The 17,369-nt window shown below is 34.3% G+C and overlaps 1 pseudogene; it reads right to left on the bottom strand.

Moving 5' to 3' along the window:
- Positions 1 to 1,957: 1,957 nt before the first annotated feature.
- LOC123649809 lies at positions 1,958 to 2,946 on the bottom strand (annotated as a pseudogene).
- Positions 2,947 to 17,369: the final 14,423 nt, after the last annotated feature.

Here is a 17,369-nt window from a genome sequence, read left to right on the forward strand (position 1 = left end):
TTTAATAAGAAACATATTTTTAGTTCGTACATTTAAATTAATACTCAAACTTTAAAAGAAAAAAGAAAATTTGAAAAAGTCTGTAAGTTATCAATTCAAGGGTCAATAGAGAATGACTCAGTTTGTGGGGGAGAATGAGGATTTTAATTAGCACAGAGGTTTGTTAATGACACAAGATTTGGATTCAGACATATTTGGATGCATTAACTGTCTTAACTTTGTCTAATTTGTTTAATCTTCTTGAGTGTCAATTTCCTCACATAAAAATAAGAATTGGAATAATATCAACCTCAGATTGTCATTGTGATGATAGACACAAGATGTGAAAAAATAATGCTTTGTATACTTTTTTAGTGTGCTATTTCAATTGTATTTGTGATTTTTAGAATTTAGATTTAGTAAACTTGCCACATTATATGAGTCAAAGAAAATTTTAAATGTCTTAGGGTAGTCTGCTTTTGAAAAAATTGTGTGGTACATCCATTTATAAAGCAAATAATCATATTTTAATACAGATAAATCCATACAGTTTGAACACATAAACTGAAATTCTTGAATAACCATCTTAGGATGATTCAATTATTTACTCATTCTAAACTAGATTTAATCTGCATATGTGTGAAATATTTCAGTTTATGTATACAAGACGGAAGAAAAGAATAGATTGAAGCATTAAGAGATTCTCCTGAGACCATGAGACTCAGAAATAATTAGGTACTCATCTACAAAATCACTCATGTGTTATGAGTATTGTATGTGGATTTGGAAATTACATTTTGCCCTTTCGAAAATTGGAGAAGGTTAACTAATTACTATGAAAAGTTCTTCAATTTGAGAGGCAAAAAAGGTGATTTCCTGAAAAAGCAAATGTACATTTTATTTTTTTTGATAGTAGGATTTATTTTAATTTTTCAATCTGAAAAAGAAACCTAAAGAACAAAAAACCAAACTATCCTCATATACATATATAGTCAACATTTCAGAGCACTTACAGCAAGAAACATTCTCTTCAACCCTATGACAATACTGTATATGCCACAATAAAGTTTACAAAAACAATTGCATCAGAAATCATGCAAACATCATGATTTTACATTTCAATACACAAGAAAAAAACAGACATCTTCCCAGCACTTGGCTTCCTCCTGACCACAGCCTCTCTCCCCACATGCTCTTAGAAACCTCCACTTTTAAAACCCAACAGTGGCCATTTTAGGAATCACATCCTTTCCGGATCCAAACTTAAGCAGTGAGAAATCTGCCATTTTAAAATAACAACCAAGAGTTTATTAATGGATCAGGTGAAGTTTACCCACCAAAAGATGTGTAAAAAATTGCATGAAAGTAAAAATAAATAAAGCTGTTGTAAAGCAGCCCTGTTTACGTGGTAGCTTAGAACAGAACACTTAAAAGTGTCGTTAAAGTTTTAAAAGTACTTATCTTCAAATTACAACTTTTTGACAAATCTAATGAAAACAAACCGATTTGGTAAAAGGTTCAAAGACTTCCACGTTCGAGCCCGGAGCGGCTCCACACCTGCGCGCTCCAGCTGCGGTGGGCGGGTGACGGCCTATTGCTGTCCCCGGACCTAAGGCCCTGAGATCCGAGCTTGCCGTGCGCCCACCTTGTGTCACATAACCTGTTCCACACCGGTGAATTCTTTGAAAGGAAAAATAATAAAAATTTCAGGACACAGTGCATTTAATGACATACGGCATTTAAAATCCTTCAGACAATGGTCTGAAAACAGTCTTTTAATGCAAACCTGAATCTTCAAGCACATAAAATCTTTCTTTTTTATGTTTAGTTTTAACATCACTGGAAAAAATACCCATCGTTAAACCCCGATATACATTCTTAACCATTTTACTCTATCCTATGGCAGCCAGTGTTCATGGGGCAAAACGTGACCCATGTTCAAGTTCTCCTACGAGGGCTTCTTCTACATTCACGGGGGTCATTCTGATTCCGTCTCCTTTGGTTTGGCACCTGCTGGCATGAGTACCAGGGCTTGCAGGAGACAATGCCCACAATACTACCTGCTTCATTTACCACCACCAGTCGACGGACCTCGGCTCTTACTAGCCTGTCCACAGTGGCCTCCAGTATTTCCAGCTTACTGCACTTCACACCTTCAAAACACTGTGACGGTGCTGAAGGGCCTAGGTCACCGTGATATGCATGTTAGTGTATGTTTTCTCAGTGGCAAGATTAATTCCATCAAATTTGGAATAAACATCCACAACTTTTCCTGACTCATCCACAACAGGCAAAGCTGATATTCGTCTTTCCGCAAATATATTCAAGGCTTTGATGATGGGAGTGTTTGGGTGGATGAAGGCAATGCTGTAGCACGTTATGATACCAAGGCTCATCCAGGTGCTTGGCATATCAGACGTAAAAAGCGGGAGGAACTCGAGGGTTCTTTGGTGGGTAAGTATATAAAGTGCATTCCCACTGATAGGGTCAGTAACTGGCAATCTGTGGATTTTATGTTTGACCGAGGAGTATACAGCATCGAAGAGGCTGGCATCTGGAGATATAGCCACTAAAGGCTTAAATGTTTCTTGTAAATAAAGCTCCCCCCATGTTTCAATCTTGTGTTCCTCTAATTCATAAATCTGTACCATAGGTGATTTATAGCATCTGTGTAGTATATTTATGAAATCTGTAATTGTCAGCATTCGTACAAAGCTCTGCTTTTTGCTCTCCCACATTGCTGCTGCTCCCACACCGTTGGCTACCAAGGCAAAGAAGGCCTTTGTAACTTGTAAGCTAGTATGGAAGACAACAAGCTTTGAACTGGTTGAAACGACGTCGTAACACTTGTGTGACCTCACGAATCGCCTGTAAACACCACTTTCTGAGTCTTCTACTGCTTCTTCCTCGAACTACAATTTCTCCAGCATGGGGGGGCCCTGACCGCCGCCAGAGCAGCCTGAGGGAGAGGAGGCCTGCGGTGAGGAAGAGGGACACCCGGAGCAGGGGCCTCTGTACACTTTAATAAATTGTTTGTTTGTTTAATATAAGAATACTTAAACTTCAAAAATGACTTGAACGTCTTAATACTTTTCATAATATTTAATAATTGCTACTGAAACTGGAGGAACCGGTTAAGAGGCAGTATTTCTGGTGATAAAGAATTTTTATAAAAAATATTGGTGGATTTTCTCAGATTGTTTTTGACATTATTTTCAAGTTTAATTAAAAATATACATTAAAGAGAGGACATATTTACTTTTTTGACATTAATAGTATCTAACTGTAAGAAATCAATTCACATATACATAACAAAAATAAAAATATTATACATTTTTACTGAATTCATGGAATTCTGCTAGAGAGAGACTAAGAGAAAGTGGATATTAAACGTATGTATTTTTCTAAGTCTTTTTGGAAAACTTAGTGCTCTAGCTGAATTACATTGTGACTTTATTATTTCTAATTATTTTGGCTGGTAAATGAATAATGACTTCAAACATGTAAAGGCACCGTAATTGGGATTGAGTAAGGACTCAGTAAATATTAGCATCAATTATCACACTTTAGATCACAGTTTAAATTCTAGGTAAAGTATATTATTTTGCAAAATATCCAAAACAACCAGACCAAAAATAAAGATAGTCCATGAAAAAATAACCCTGTTTTTTTCTGACTGAAGTGACTTACTGTCCTTCTGGGTAAAGAGAGAGTGTTTAAGAGTGGGATTACTCAAAAGAAAATATATTTGAATGTGTGGGTCTCTGATTTGTTCCCTGATTATTCTTTGGAATAACTGGAATAAAAATCAAAAATTTCAGAGATAGTGTTAAAAGTAGTGAGCTCTTAAATGTTGCTGGGGCTAGAACATTTAACCTTTGTAAACCAAAAAATTTATATTTCTTTCAATGATATTATTTTCTGCCTTTTGCTTAATTCCTCATTTCCCATGAAAACAAGCTGAATGTATGTCTTAGAACAATGACAACTGGCAGAGCATGTGCAGGTCTCATGTTGCCCTTTGCCTATTTTAATCAACTTCACTGAATTAAAATTTACACAAACAAAATGCAACCATTCCACAAGTTCCAAGAGTTTTGATAAATTGATACACTTGTGTATCCCTATCACAGTCAAGAAAAACATTATTGCCTTAATTTTTTTCCCAGTCAGTCCCTTCTTTTGGCCCCATTGGTCTGCTTTGTGTAACTATAGACTTGATTTCATTTTTCTAAAATTTCTTGTATGTTGAGTCATAAAATGTACTCTTTAGAGCCAGACATCAAGCTTTGCTTATTTTTAATAATTCATCCATGTTGTTGTACATATTATTTTGTTCTTTTTACTAAAGATTGCATGAGGTCATACCACATATAATACACGTTACCCCATATACTACACTTAGTTTATCTGTTGACCTGGTGATGGATATTTGGGTTATTTCTAAATTTTGGCTTTTACCAAGAAAGCTGCTAGGAACTTGTGTGTGTGTCTTTTTTACTATATGCATGTTGACTTCTCTTGAGTAAACACCTAAGAGAGGAATAAGTAGATTACATGTTTAACTTTTCAAGAAACAGATAAACTGATTGCCAAATTTACAGTAACATTTTATGTTCTCATCAGCAATGTATAAAAGTTGTAGATGCTCCATATCCTCACAAACACTTGATATTGTCATTCTTTAACTATACTCATTCTAATAGTGCATCATGGTATCTCATGCTCTTAAATTTCTCTGATTATGCATGTGTTCTATTCATATGCTTTTTGGTCATTTATCTCTTTTTGAAGGACTGTCTGCTTAAATATTTCCCTCATTTGATGGGTTCATTCTCTTCTTGGTTTGTAAGAAATGTCTATATTTCTTACATGTATGTATATATGTTTTCTGATAGATATATTTTCTTTAAGTCTGTGGATTTTCTTAACTGTAATTTTTATCAGATTTTACATTTTGATGAGTTCTAATAATTAATTTTTATGTTTTGGTTTGTGATTTTAGTGTCCTAAGAAAGCTTTGCTGTAGTATTGTAAAGATTAATGATATGTTATCCTTTAGAAATTTAAATATTTTTGCTTTTATATTTGTGTTTATGGTTCTGTTGACCTAATTTCATGGTCAACCATTTCTTTCAGGTTGACCCTTATTTCATGAGATAATGGTCAAGGTTAATTATTTTTCTCATCAATAGTATGTTTTTCTAGACAAAGATTTTTCACTAAATAATCTTGGCACCAAGTTGCTCATAACTTTAATCTTGTATGTTGTTTGTTTCTGCATTCTCTATTCTGTTCCACTGACCTGTATGTTTACCCTTATGCCAATATATCCTTGTCATCAGCACCAAAGATCTGATATAAATTTTCAAATCAGCTAGTGTTAATCTCTAACTTTTGTCTTTGCTTTCAAAATTATTTGAGCTATTTTAACTCATTTGCATGTCAACATAAATTTCAGAATCAGCTTGTCATGTACAAAAATGCCTGCTGGGATGTTGATTGGGACTGCAATAAATTTATACATGTAATTTTTAAGAAGTTGACAGTTGACATCTTGACAATGTCTTCTCATGCATAAGCATCTCATACTGTTCAATTTATTTAGGTTTCTTTAATTTCTCTCAGTAATGTTTTATGGTTTTCAGTGCATAAATGCTGTGTATGTTTTGCAAAATACATCACAATTTTGGATGCTGTTTTAAATGGTATATTTTTATTTCAGCTTCAGATTATTTATTGCTTGCATGTAGAACTACATTGATGTTTTTATTGGTTCCTACAGTCTTACTAGTATAACTAACTAGTTATAGTAGGTTTTTTAATATATTATGTAGGTTTTTTACATATATAATCATCTCTAAATAATTACCTTTTAAATAATTACCTTTTATATATTTTTAAATGAGAAAAATATATTTACTCCCATATTGACCAATTTACTATTCCTGGAGTTCTTCATTCCTTAAGGGTTTTGTAATACCAGAGGTACTTACCTTAACAATGTTTTAGTATGAGTCTGCTCAGGTTTTGTTTTTGGAAAAGATTTGATTTTCACTTAATTTCTTGAAAATACTTCTTCTTCTTTTTTTTTTTTTTTTGGAGACAGAGTCCAGAGTCTCACTCTTTTGTGCTGGCTAGAGTGCCAGGGCATCAGCCTAGCTCACAGCAACCTCAAACTCCTGGGCTTAAGCAATCCTTCTGCCTCAGCCTCCTGAGTAGCTGGGACTATAGGCATGTGCCACCATGCCCAGCTAATTTTTTCTATATATTTTTAGTTGTTCTGATAATTTCTTTCTATTTTTTAGTAGAGACGGGATCTCGCTCTTGCTCAGGCTAGTCTCCAGCTCCTGAGCTCAACCAATCCGCCCTCCTCGGCCTCCCCTCTCAGCCATAGGATGAAAGTTGAGATCCTTGATATTAACTAAGTATGAGAATTTGGATACTTAACTCCACGTTAGCTCTCACAGAGTTTTCTTAGGTTTAGATAGAATATTGAAAAGATATTTTGTCTTTTTCCCATTGTTGTATCCTGGAGGCATATAATAGTCTTTGGCATATAATATGCACTCAATAAATATCATTTGAATAACTGAATGAATCCCCATTTACAAATGTGATGAAAAATGGACTCTTTTTACCAATTGCAAGCATTCAGCACACTGGTAGGATAAAGATGAATTGCCAAAACACAGTTCAAAACTGAATATTCATCAACAAAAGCTAATGGTGTCTGTTTGATGGTCTAGCACTGATATTATCCACTATAGCTTCATGAAGCCTGGTCAATTGATTACAGTGGATGTCTACTGCAACCAATTGTATAAAATGATGAGGATGCTTGAAATTAAGCAGCCGAGATTGGTCAATAAAAACAGGCCAGTCCTCTTGTAAGGCAATGCTTCACCACACATCGCTCAAACAACATTGCTCAAACTACAGCCCCTGGATGTGGAAACTCTCTGTCATCCACCATATTAACCAGACCTTGTACCAACTGAATGCCACTTCTTCCAATTCTCAAGAAGCTGTGGAAAATGCTTTTTGCAATTTCATCATCATTCACTCTCCAGGCTTCTTTGCTGCTGGCATAAACAAGCTACCATTGAGATGGCAAAACTGTGTGAACAGTTTAAACCCACACTTTGATTAATTGTACTGTTTCTTGTTTGAGATATAATAAACTAAAACTTTGATTCAAAATCGAACATTTCATATTTAATGACCTAATATCTTTTGATGAGCACAAATTTTCATATTAATGAAAATTGATTTATCATCTTTTAAAAAGTGGTTTACTAAATTTTATGTCCTGTTTAAGAAATCTTTGCTTACCCCTAGTGCACAAAGATATTCACCTGTCTTCTCTTGTTTCTTTTCTTTAAAGCTTTTGAAATTTTACATTCTATAGTTATATTTATTTGACAGCTCAAATTATTTTTTATGTAAAACTGAGAAACAAGTGTAGACACATTGTTTTGTAATGAACAAATAATTGCTCTGGCACCATTTACTGAAAAGTGATAACTTTTCCCCACTAAATCACAGTGGTGCTTTTGTTGTATATCATACATAATGGGCGAAGTGAAGAAAAGGGGGCTTTCTGGGCTCTCTGGGAATATATTTTATTGATCTATGATGTCTTTCCTTACACACATAGTGACTATTTTATATACGCTAACTTTTTAATGTCTTGATATAAAGTCATATAAATTTTCCAGCTTTCCTCTTTTTCAAGATCTCTTTTGCAACCTTCCAAATTGCCTTTCAATTCCGTATAAATTCTAGGAATAGGTTGTTAATCCAATAAAAGCCCCTGCTGAGATTTTGATTAGAATTTCATTAAAAGTATAGAACAATTTTGGGCAACTTGCTCTTGTGAAGTACAAGCATAGTATATAGTGTTCCATTTATTATATTTAAGTCTTCTTTAATTTCTCTCAGTGATTGTACATTTCATTGTAGAGGTCTTATGTAACTTTCATTAGTTTGAATTCTAGATAATAGAAGCCGTTTGGTTCTATAGTAAAGGTTATCTTTAAATTTCGTATCTCATTTTTTTGCCATAATGTATAGAAATATAATTGATTTTTTTATATACTGGTTTTGTAAACAGCAGCCTTGCTAAATTCATACGTTTCATTTTGGTAGTTTGTAGATAGATTTTCTAGTTGTGTAATCATGTCACCAAGGAGTACTGTCAGTTTTTAATTCTTCCTTTCAACTCTGCATGTCTTTATTTCATTTCTTATGCCTGATTGTGCTGGTTAGAATTTCCAGTACAGTGTTAACTTCAAGGGAGAGATAGTGGAACTTCAGTATCATTCTTGTCCTCAGGGGAAAAATATTTAAAACTTCAACATTATGTTTGATGTTAACAGAAGTTTTTTCCATAAATGCTCTGAAATCAATTTAAGAAAGTTTTTCTAATTTTCTCTGAAACGTTAAAAATGAACAATTACCTAAATGTTTGAAATTATATTTTGTATATATTGAGATAATATGAATTTTCCACTTATTCTGCTAATATTATGGGATTAACTCTTTCTTTTATTATATGTCCTATTCTTTTTCTTCCATTTTTTTCTCTTTGTGATTAAACGCGGGTCATTTTTAGTTCTGTATCTTTGAGTTAGCTCAAGCTTTTTGTGTATGTGTCCTGTTTGCTATTAAACTCATCCAATGAGTTTAAAAAATAACAATTTTATAGATCTCAAGTATTTGTTGAAGTTCTTCCTTTTCCTGCATCTTTTTTCTTTTCCTCTATCCTCTTTAATATATTGATGACACCTATTTTAGTAGTCATGTTTTCTTCTTCTTTACATGTTTACTAATAATTTTTAATTGTATGCCAGTTTTTGTGTATAAGAAAGCTGTAAAGACTCCGGATAATTTTATCTTCTGGTATATAAGCCTTCTTTTTTTACTTCAATAAACAGATGAAGAAAGAGGCTGATCACCTCAATTCAATGAGAGATTAGCCTGCTTTGGGAGTGTGTTGCAGGTTGGGTGAGATTCTACCTGCCTCTATTTATTCCTCCTTCCTTGAACACATGTCATCTGTGCCTGGCAGCTCTCTCCCCCTTAGTCATGTCAGCCCTTCAGAGACTTGGACCTTTCCTCACCAGTATCCCGCTTCAGTCCACTTCCAAATTTTATAAATTTTTTGAGGCAGAGGCCATGGTACATTGGCTATAGAAGATTTCAAGGGAATAAACACACCACGGGGAGATAGACCACACGTTGAAAGATTTTTAAGTTTCCAAGTTGTGCCAAGTCTCATGTCCTGTCTGTGGGCCCACATTTAGAATTAACAAATGATCCCAGGAAAGAAAATAGCTATTGACAGATTGTTTATATAGGAAAAGCTCTTCTCTCTGTGAAATTTTAATTCATGTAATACTGTTTTCCTCTATAGCTATTGGTCTTTATAAACATAATTTGCAATATCAGTGGAATTTTTAACTTGATGCAATAAGAAAATTGTGTAGTATTCTTTATTATAATATAATTGGAACCAGATTGTCTTTTGACAATATAATCTAATACACTGGTTTTGTTTAAATGTGTTTAGAGATAGACATTAATTTGGTATAAATATGGACTCCAAACTAAGGAGTCTTGAATGATTTTATTTGGTACATTTTATCATGGATTAAAAATAAAATAACATTGTCTCAATGTAATGATATGTGAGTATACCAATACAAAACTGCAGGCTGACTTATTCTAAAATTTTCAACTTTTACTTACATATAACAGCTATTTTGAACATGATCCATATTTAGTGCAAAATTTAGTTCAAAATTTACCAGGAGTATTGGAAATATTATTACTCAGACTTTTTTTATTTATAGAATACAGAAAAGTCTATTAAGCAACAGGGTGATAATTTACATTCCCCAAAATGATAAAATTCTCCAAATTAAAAGGATCCCAAATATTCTAAGGTTATAGCAGAGTAACTTCAACATGCACAATATAGTTATTGCCTATTTTTAAATATAGTAGAGATATCAAACTGCAAGAAAGGCATAAATTAGTAAAAAGCACATAAAATGTTGAAGTGAGTGACAATAAGTTCAGGTAAAATAAGCACAAAGACTAAGCAAAAGAACATTTAAATATATATTCCATAAGGAATGCATACAACTTAGTGAAGTATAAAAAGATAGTATTAAATGACATGATAGAAATCCCTTTTAAGTTTCTTTTATCTAAGGTAAGTAAAATGCTCTTAAAAAACATATCATATGTTTTTTTACATATCATTTAACCAAATTTTTGTGTGATATTGATTAAGGTGAATAGAAATAAAGGCAATCTCCTTATGTCTGGGCTTAATGTCAAGGAGGGCAGCAGTGTTCTTTCATATCAAACATTTTCACATCTCTTTGAGATAATATACTTGTCAATCATAATTGGGACAGAAACTATTTCTCCTCTTTGGGGAAAATTTACTTCTTAATCCAAGAGTTTCACTGATCCTAGGGAATCTAACATTACACAAACATTGGAAATTAAGTAGGAAATTATTTTCTTATTTCCCCTTATCATGTTTCACTTTCTTAATCGCTTTCTCTATATCTTTCATCTCTTCTTTGGATGCTATAGATCCCTCCACTAAAACTTTCTCTGATCTTTTTGTATTAGCTGTAGCTTGGATTCAGGGGAAACCAATCCAAGTGTCTTTTAAATCACATACTATCCAGACATTAAAATACTTAATAAATTGGGGGAAAAATGAACTGTATTACAAGCATTATTTTCAGGCATAGCAAAAGTTTTAAGTTGTTCAAGTCTAACAATGAATTCATCTAGAGACAAAGGCTCATCCCTTTATAAAAGTGCTTCCTGCTGAAAACATCTTAAAATTAGCTAAATGAATTTCAGATAATTCCTTCTTCTCAAGATTCATTCATTCCTGGAAAACTGTAAGTTGGAAAGAGAAAACATTTTCAGCATTTTTTAATTCAAAACTTCACTAAACAAAAATTTGTGTAGCAACCACTATGTACCAGGTCCTGTTCCAGGTTACTTAATATTTTTCAGTGAAATAAAGAAGACAAAATTTTTTGCCCTCATAGAGCTTATGTACTCTTAGGGCAAAACAATTACTATTTTTTTTAAAAAATATTATTTTCTGTCAAAAAATCTAGTATTTATTCATTTATTATTCTATAATATACATCTGATTCTGCTCTCATGTTCTTCAACTGTATTCTCTTTAAGATTCTGACCACAAAGAAAAAAGAGAAATTAGAGTCAAGGTTTACCTAATTCAAACTTTGTGCAAGACAGTCCCATAGAACAGTAGACACAAAAGAAATCAATGAAAACAATGCAAATAATATTATAATGACTAAATAAGCCTGAGCTTGTAAAGAAATCCTCTCAATTATGACTAATTATGAAGGAATAATAAATGCAATGACCAATTATACATAATAACACCCTTAGATAGTCCCTGACTTGGGCTCCATGTGATAGAGCCTCTATTTGGCTTTCCTCTAGCCAAATTCCTCCTTGTATGACAAGGAATTCATAGGATTAAGGTGACGGGTTGACCAAAGTTTGTGCTCCCTCTTCTAGAGCAAAGTCCAAGTCCACAAGATGCAGGGATTCCCTTAAGGGCCCCAAGTCTTCTAATTCCAGTGTGGGCTTCTTCCCTGAGTCTGTCTTCCTCTGACAAAGAATAATACTGGCCCCTGTATTCCTACTCTTAAGAGGAAACAAAGAGTAAGTGTATGCAGGGAATTTGAGCAGAGGTTGTTTAAATAGTATCCTGACATACTGACATGCACAAGACCCTTCTAGTATAAGATGAAACAAGATTTGAGAACTCAGAAACAAATGCTGGCTAAAGGACTAAAGCTGGGGCCTGATCTCTCTGTTATATTATGTTCCACCATGAAATTCTGAGGAGTTTTGACAATTTTTGACTTAATCCTGACCTTCCAGATTGTTATGATGATATATCTGTCTATGTGGGATAATAAAATATACATTATTTAATAGTTTATTAGCTTGATTTATAATTTTTAAATATTTAGACTCATGAGTCTAAATGCACTAAAGAAAAGAGCAAATGTAATTTATTTGTGAAGAAGACCAAATGATGATTCTTTTCCTGGAGTGTTTGGTTTTATGAATAGTGCATGAACTTAGAATATACCCTGGATAGATGAAAAAAAAATCCCTCTTAAATGTGAAGTAGAGGTAGTACATGGAACCTTTCATGAGGTGAAATTCTCTTAAGCTAAAGGAAGCATCTCTGAGTATGACTGCATTTTGGCATTTGTTTCAGTCATTTGGTTAGCTCCGTGGAACCTCCATTCTTTTGAGTCTTATTTAAAAAATGTCTTATTCATATAATAGAATTTTAAATTTTGAGAATTTTTTTTCAGTTTAGTTACAGGCCTAAATTGAATGATTAAAAATAGATGTAAGTACCAACAATTGTGTCTATCATTTTGGCAAGTGTGAGCTTAGCTATTATTTCTTTGATTGATTGCCAAGAAAAATACATTTTCCTGAAAAATAAAGTGATCAAGAAGACTTCTTTAAAAGCCCAGGCTTCAAACAACTGCAATCCCTAGGATCTGTATTGATATAACTAATAAAATATAAAATCAACAAAAACTCTTATTACTATTAACAGTTAGGGAAGACTTTCATCTATGTGCCAAAAGTATTAAGACATTTCTCTAACACGCAATACAGATGAGGACAGTTTGAAGATAGTCTCAAAGGGACAACTTCTTCAGCATATATATATATATATATATATATATACAAACACATACATATACATGGAGAGAGAGAGAAAAAGAGAGAGAGAGAGACATTTTCTTAACCAAGTCTCACTAATACCTTCTGGAGTTTAAAGCTGGAGAAAAATCATAATACATATAATTAAAGATCATACTTTGTAGTACTTGCTTTCTTCAATCTTGTTTTCATCCACAACCTTTGCGAATGGCAATTAGAATTATTCTGCTGTGCCCTCCCATACTGCCACATTCTCTCAACTCCATTTTTTGAGCATTTGAATCATGATATTTATTTATGGTAACAAGATGTACGCACACGTTTGTTTCTTTTCAGCCCCCATTTATCTGAATAAAGAGAAAGTATGAAGTGTCATGCAACAGACTCAAACTTCTACAATTTACAAGCTAAAAGTAGTCAAATAGATCACTGCCTATAAGGTCATCCTTATAAAAATAAATAAATGTGAGGAATCATCCCTGCAAACATTACTAGAATTTAAAAATACTATAAAGCAAAAGAAGGGAAATCCACATTTCAATCAAAAAGAAAATACATGGCAGAATCTTCTAGAAAATTTTTCACTCATATTTTTAATAAAATTTAAGCTGGTTTCCTTAGTACCTAAGCATTCAGACATGATCCTAAAAATGAGATCATCTGAGATAAATAAAGATAAAGTGGAGAGTGAAGCATAGTTAAGGAATAAAAGCCATGATGCAGGCAGTTAAAGCAATTTAGATATCATCTTCAAAAATGAATTTGTAGAGAAGCAATTAAGAAATCCTCAAGAAACTTAGAGGAAAAAAAAGAAAATAAATATAACACATAAGAAGTAAAACCAGAAGACTGGAAATTAATATAAAAAGTGTATCTTTTGTCTTTTGCACTGCTTAAATAATACCCAAAATCTACCAAACTCTGTAAAAAACTCAATAAAAAGTTCTCATTAGATTTCAACCATCTCTGTGCAGGGTCGCTTATACAATGTCTCCCTATGAATCTGCACGATGGACCTTTTACTTCTGTTCAGGACTCCTCGGATGCTATAACACAGAATGCCTAGTGGGAAATCAGAAGACGCCCACCCACATGCAACCCTGCAATGCAGAGATAATGCTCACTGTGCTAGCCTTGACTTGTGAAGAATGGGAGCCAAGAAATCAATGCTGCCCCTTTGATTCCTCAGGTATATAGTTCTGAGACACATTCTATAAGGCTCTTGAGAATGTTCAGGGAGTTCATACTTCAGTCATCTATAGCACAGGGCATATGGAGAATGCATTCTTGTATTTTTTTTTCCTCCATTCCTGTTTCACTATTGTGGGCTTTTACTCCTGGGACCACTTTCCAAGGAAATGGCCTGCTTGCGAGTGTTCATTTCAGGTGCTGCTTTCAGGGAGGCTTTGTTAGACAACAAATGTCACAAAAAATAGACCTATAGAATGAGATTTAGGAAATGAGTCATGTAAAGATGGAGACAATGTCCCCCGTGCTGTTGACAAATGAGGGTGGTGATAATCCCTGGCAAGCAATAGCATCACGATGACCTGTGAGGGGCAAGTTCTATAGCACTTAAATATTAGGTTATTAAATATGAAATATCTGATTTCAAATCAAAACTGTAGTCTATTTACATTTCAAACAAGAAGGAGTACAGTTAATCAAAGTATGCTCCTAAACTATTGACACAGTTTTGCTATCTTAACAGTAGCTTGCTTATGCCAGCAGCAAAGAAGCCTGGAGAGCAAGTGGTGATGAAACCGTGAAAGACATTTTCCACAGCTTGTTGAGAATTGAATATTTTCCTTGTAAGAAGTGGTCTAAAGCCTGGAAGAAGTGGTAATCAGTTAGTGTAAGGTCTGGTAAATACAGTAGGTGCCAGAAACTTTCTAAGTCCAGCTTCTGTAGTTTGAGCAGCATTGTTTTTTGTGACATACAGCCTTTCAAGAGGGTTGGCCTGTCTCTGTTGACCAACGTTGGCTGCTTAATTGCAAGCATCCTCATCATTTTGCCCAACTGGTTGCAGTACACATCTGCTATCAACTGACCAGATTTCATGAAGCTGTAGTGGATTACACCAGTGCTGGACCACTAAACAGACAGCATCAGCTTTTGTTGATGAATATTCGGTTTTGGACTCTGTTTCAGCACTACATCTTTATCCAACCATTGTGCCGAATGCTTGTAATTGTCAAAAATAATCCACTTTTCATCACATGTAACAATGCAGTGTAGAAATGGTTCATCTTTATGTTATGACAGCAAAGAAAGGCAAGCTTTGAGATGATTTCTCTACTGATGCTTGTTTAATTTATGCGGTACCCACTATCCAGCTTCTTTACCTTGCCCATTTGTTGCAAATGGTCCAATATCGTTAGAATAGTAAAGTCAAACCTTGCTGCTAATTCTTGTGTAGGTTGAGATAGATTCACTTCTACTTTCAGCTCATCATTATCCACTTTGGTATCAGGTCACCTAAATGGCTCATTTTCAAGATTAAAACCACCAGAATGAAACTTCTCAAACCATTGATGTACTGTGCGTTCATTAGCCACATCTTTTCCAAACAATTCATTACTATTTCAAGTTGTCTGTGCTGTATTGGCTCCAGGATGGAACTTATATCCAAAAATAACACGAATTTTGGACTTATCCATGATTTCACAAAAATTGTTCTAAAAAAAATTGAAAGATAATCACAAGCCAAAATGTGCCTTTGAAAGAATGAGGATGTACCTTCACAATAAAAAAAAAAAAATGTCAAAGTGAAATGTCAGAGATAACAACTGTCAAACTTGGTACTTAAGGAAATCATATATTCCATACTTATAACCTAATAGTACAAACACAATGATTAATATAAGCAGTATTGACATTGTTGGCCTTAATTAACTACTTTAAACCCCTAAGAATTACAGGAACAGGTAAGCCAAATTTCAATTTTATTGGTAATATTATACTAATTGGAGTTGTTGAAAATAAAATAACAAGTACACTAGAAGGTCAAGTATGATGTATGCATGTCTGAGGATGGGAGATAGACCCCTAGGAAGTTTCAAAATTCTCCTTGTGGGTAAAGTGGTTAAGAGTCCAGCAGCATGGAGGATCCTGGAATGCTCACTATCACTTTGGAATAAAGTTTTCACTCCATACTACTTAGAAAGAGGTACAACATATGGTGTACCTCACTGGAATTTAAAGACATCATATTCTGTGTAGGAAAGAACTTTTCTGATGCATACATTGGTAATTCAGAAAAAATACAGTTTTAAGAGGGGCCTAGAATAAGCAAGAGTACTGTAGCAGATTGCTACTTGGACAATATGATCCAGTAGATATCACAGTGCTAGAGGTACTCATGGTGGATAAGAATCCTATATAACATATCTATAAAGTACCTATTGGAAAATCCTGGAGCACCTACCTCAGGTTCTGGTCCTAGGTCTTTTGCAGCAAAAAATAAAATAAAATAATAGGCCGGGCGCGGTGGCTCACGCCTGTAATCCTAGCTCTGGGAGGCCGAGGCGGGTGGATCGCTCGAGGTCAGGAGTTCGAGACCAGCCTGAGCAAGAGTGAGACCCCGTCTCTACTAAAAATAGAAAGAAATTATCTGGCCAACTAAAAATATATATACAAAAAAAAATTAGCCGGGCATGGTGGCTCATGCCTGTAGTCCCAGCTACTCGGGGGGCTGAGGCAGTAGGATCGCTTAAGCCCAGGAGTCTGAGGTTGCTGTGAGCTAGGCTGATGCCACGGCACTCACTCTAGCCCGGGCAACAAAGTGAGACTCTGTCTCAAAAAAAAAAATAAATAAATAAAAATAAAATAAAATAAAATAAAATAATAATAAAATAAAAAATCCTACTTTTTCTTCAAATGACAAGAAAAATTCCTGTTAGGCTACCATGACTGTTACGATCAAGTAGGGTTTGTAATCCTGACCATGAAAGTGTTATGTTACACAAGCTTCTTCACATTGAGAGGGACATTTTAGATACCTAGAGCCAGATGTTCAAGCTATGCTGCAGTACTTCGTTGTATGGTGAAAATAGTTCAGCCTCACTTGGCACCTACTATGTTTGCATTGAAAACTATCTTCTTGCATCTAGGGCAATGTTGATGAATAATAACAAAAAATATGTCAGGTCTAGTTCACAAATGGATCACACAGTATGTTGGTAAATGAATTATTACTGTGCTATTGTCATATTTGGCAATGGCCCTATACATTTTCCCAGGACTCAAAGAGAAATTATCTCAGAAATCAGAAATATGAGTGGTACATTAGGTTATTCATTTTGTATGGGAACAGGAATTACCTGAGTTACAGATATATACAAATTTGAGAACATAGACAAACAGTTTGGCTAATTGTTCAGGGATCCATAAAAAACACAATTGAAGATTGATAACAAAGGGTCTGGGAAACAGATAGGTAGAAGGGGTAATGGGAGATAGGCTACAAAGAGCAGAAAAAGCACTCAGCAACTAACAGTCTAAAATCGTTCATCCTATGGTTGTACAGCCAACCTCTGTACTTGTCCACACCATTATTAGCATAAAAGCCTTATTAAGGAAGTGCCCATGGTATTATGGGTGGAGGCCATGCATGGGTG

This window comes from Lemur catta, chromosome 14 (assembly GCF_020740605.2).
Source record: "Lemur catta isolate mLemCat1 chromosome 14, mLemCat1.pri, whole genome shotgun sequence".
In the NCBI taxonomy this organism is placed as follows: Eukaryota; Metazoa; Chordata; class Mammalia; order Primates; family Lemuridae; genus Lemur; species Lemur catta.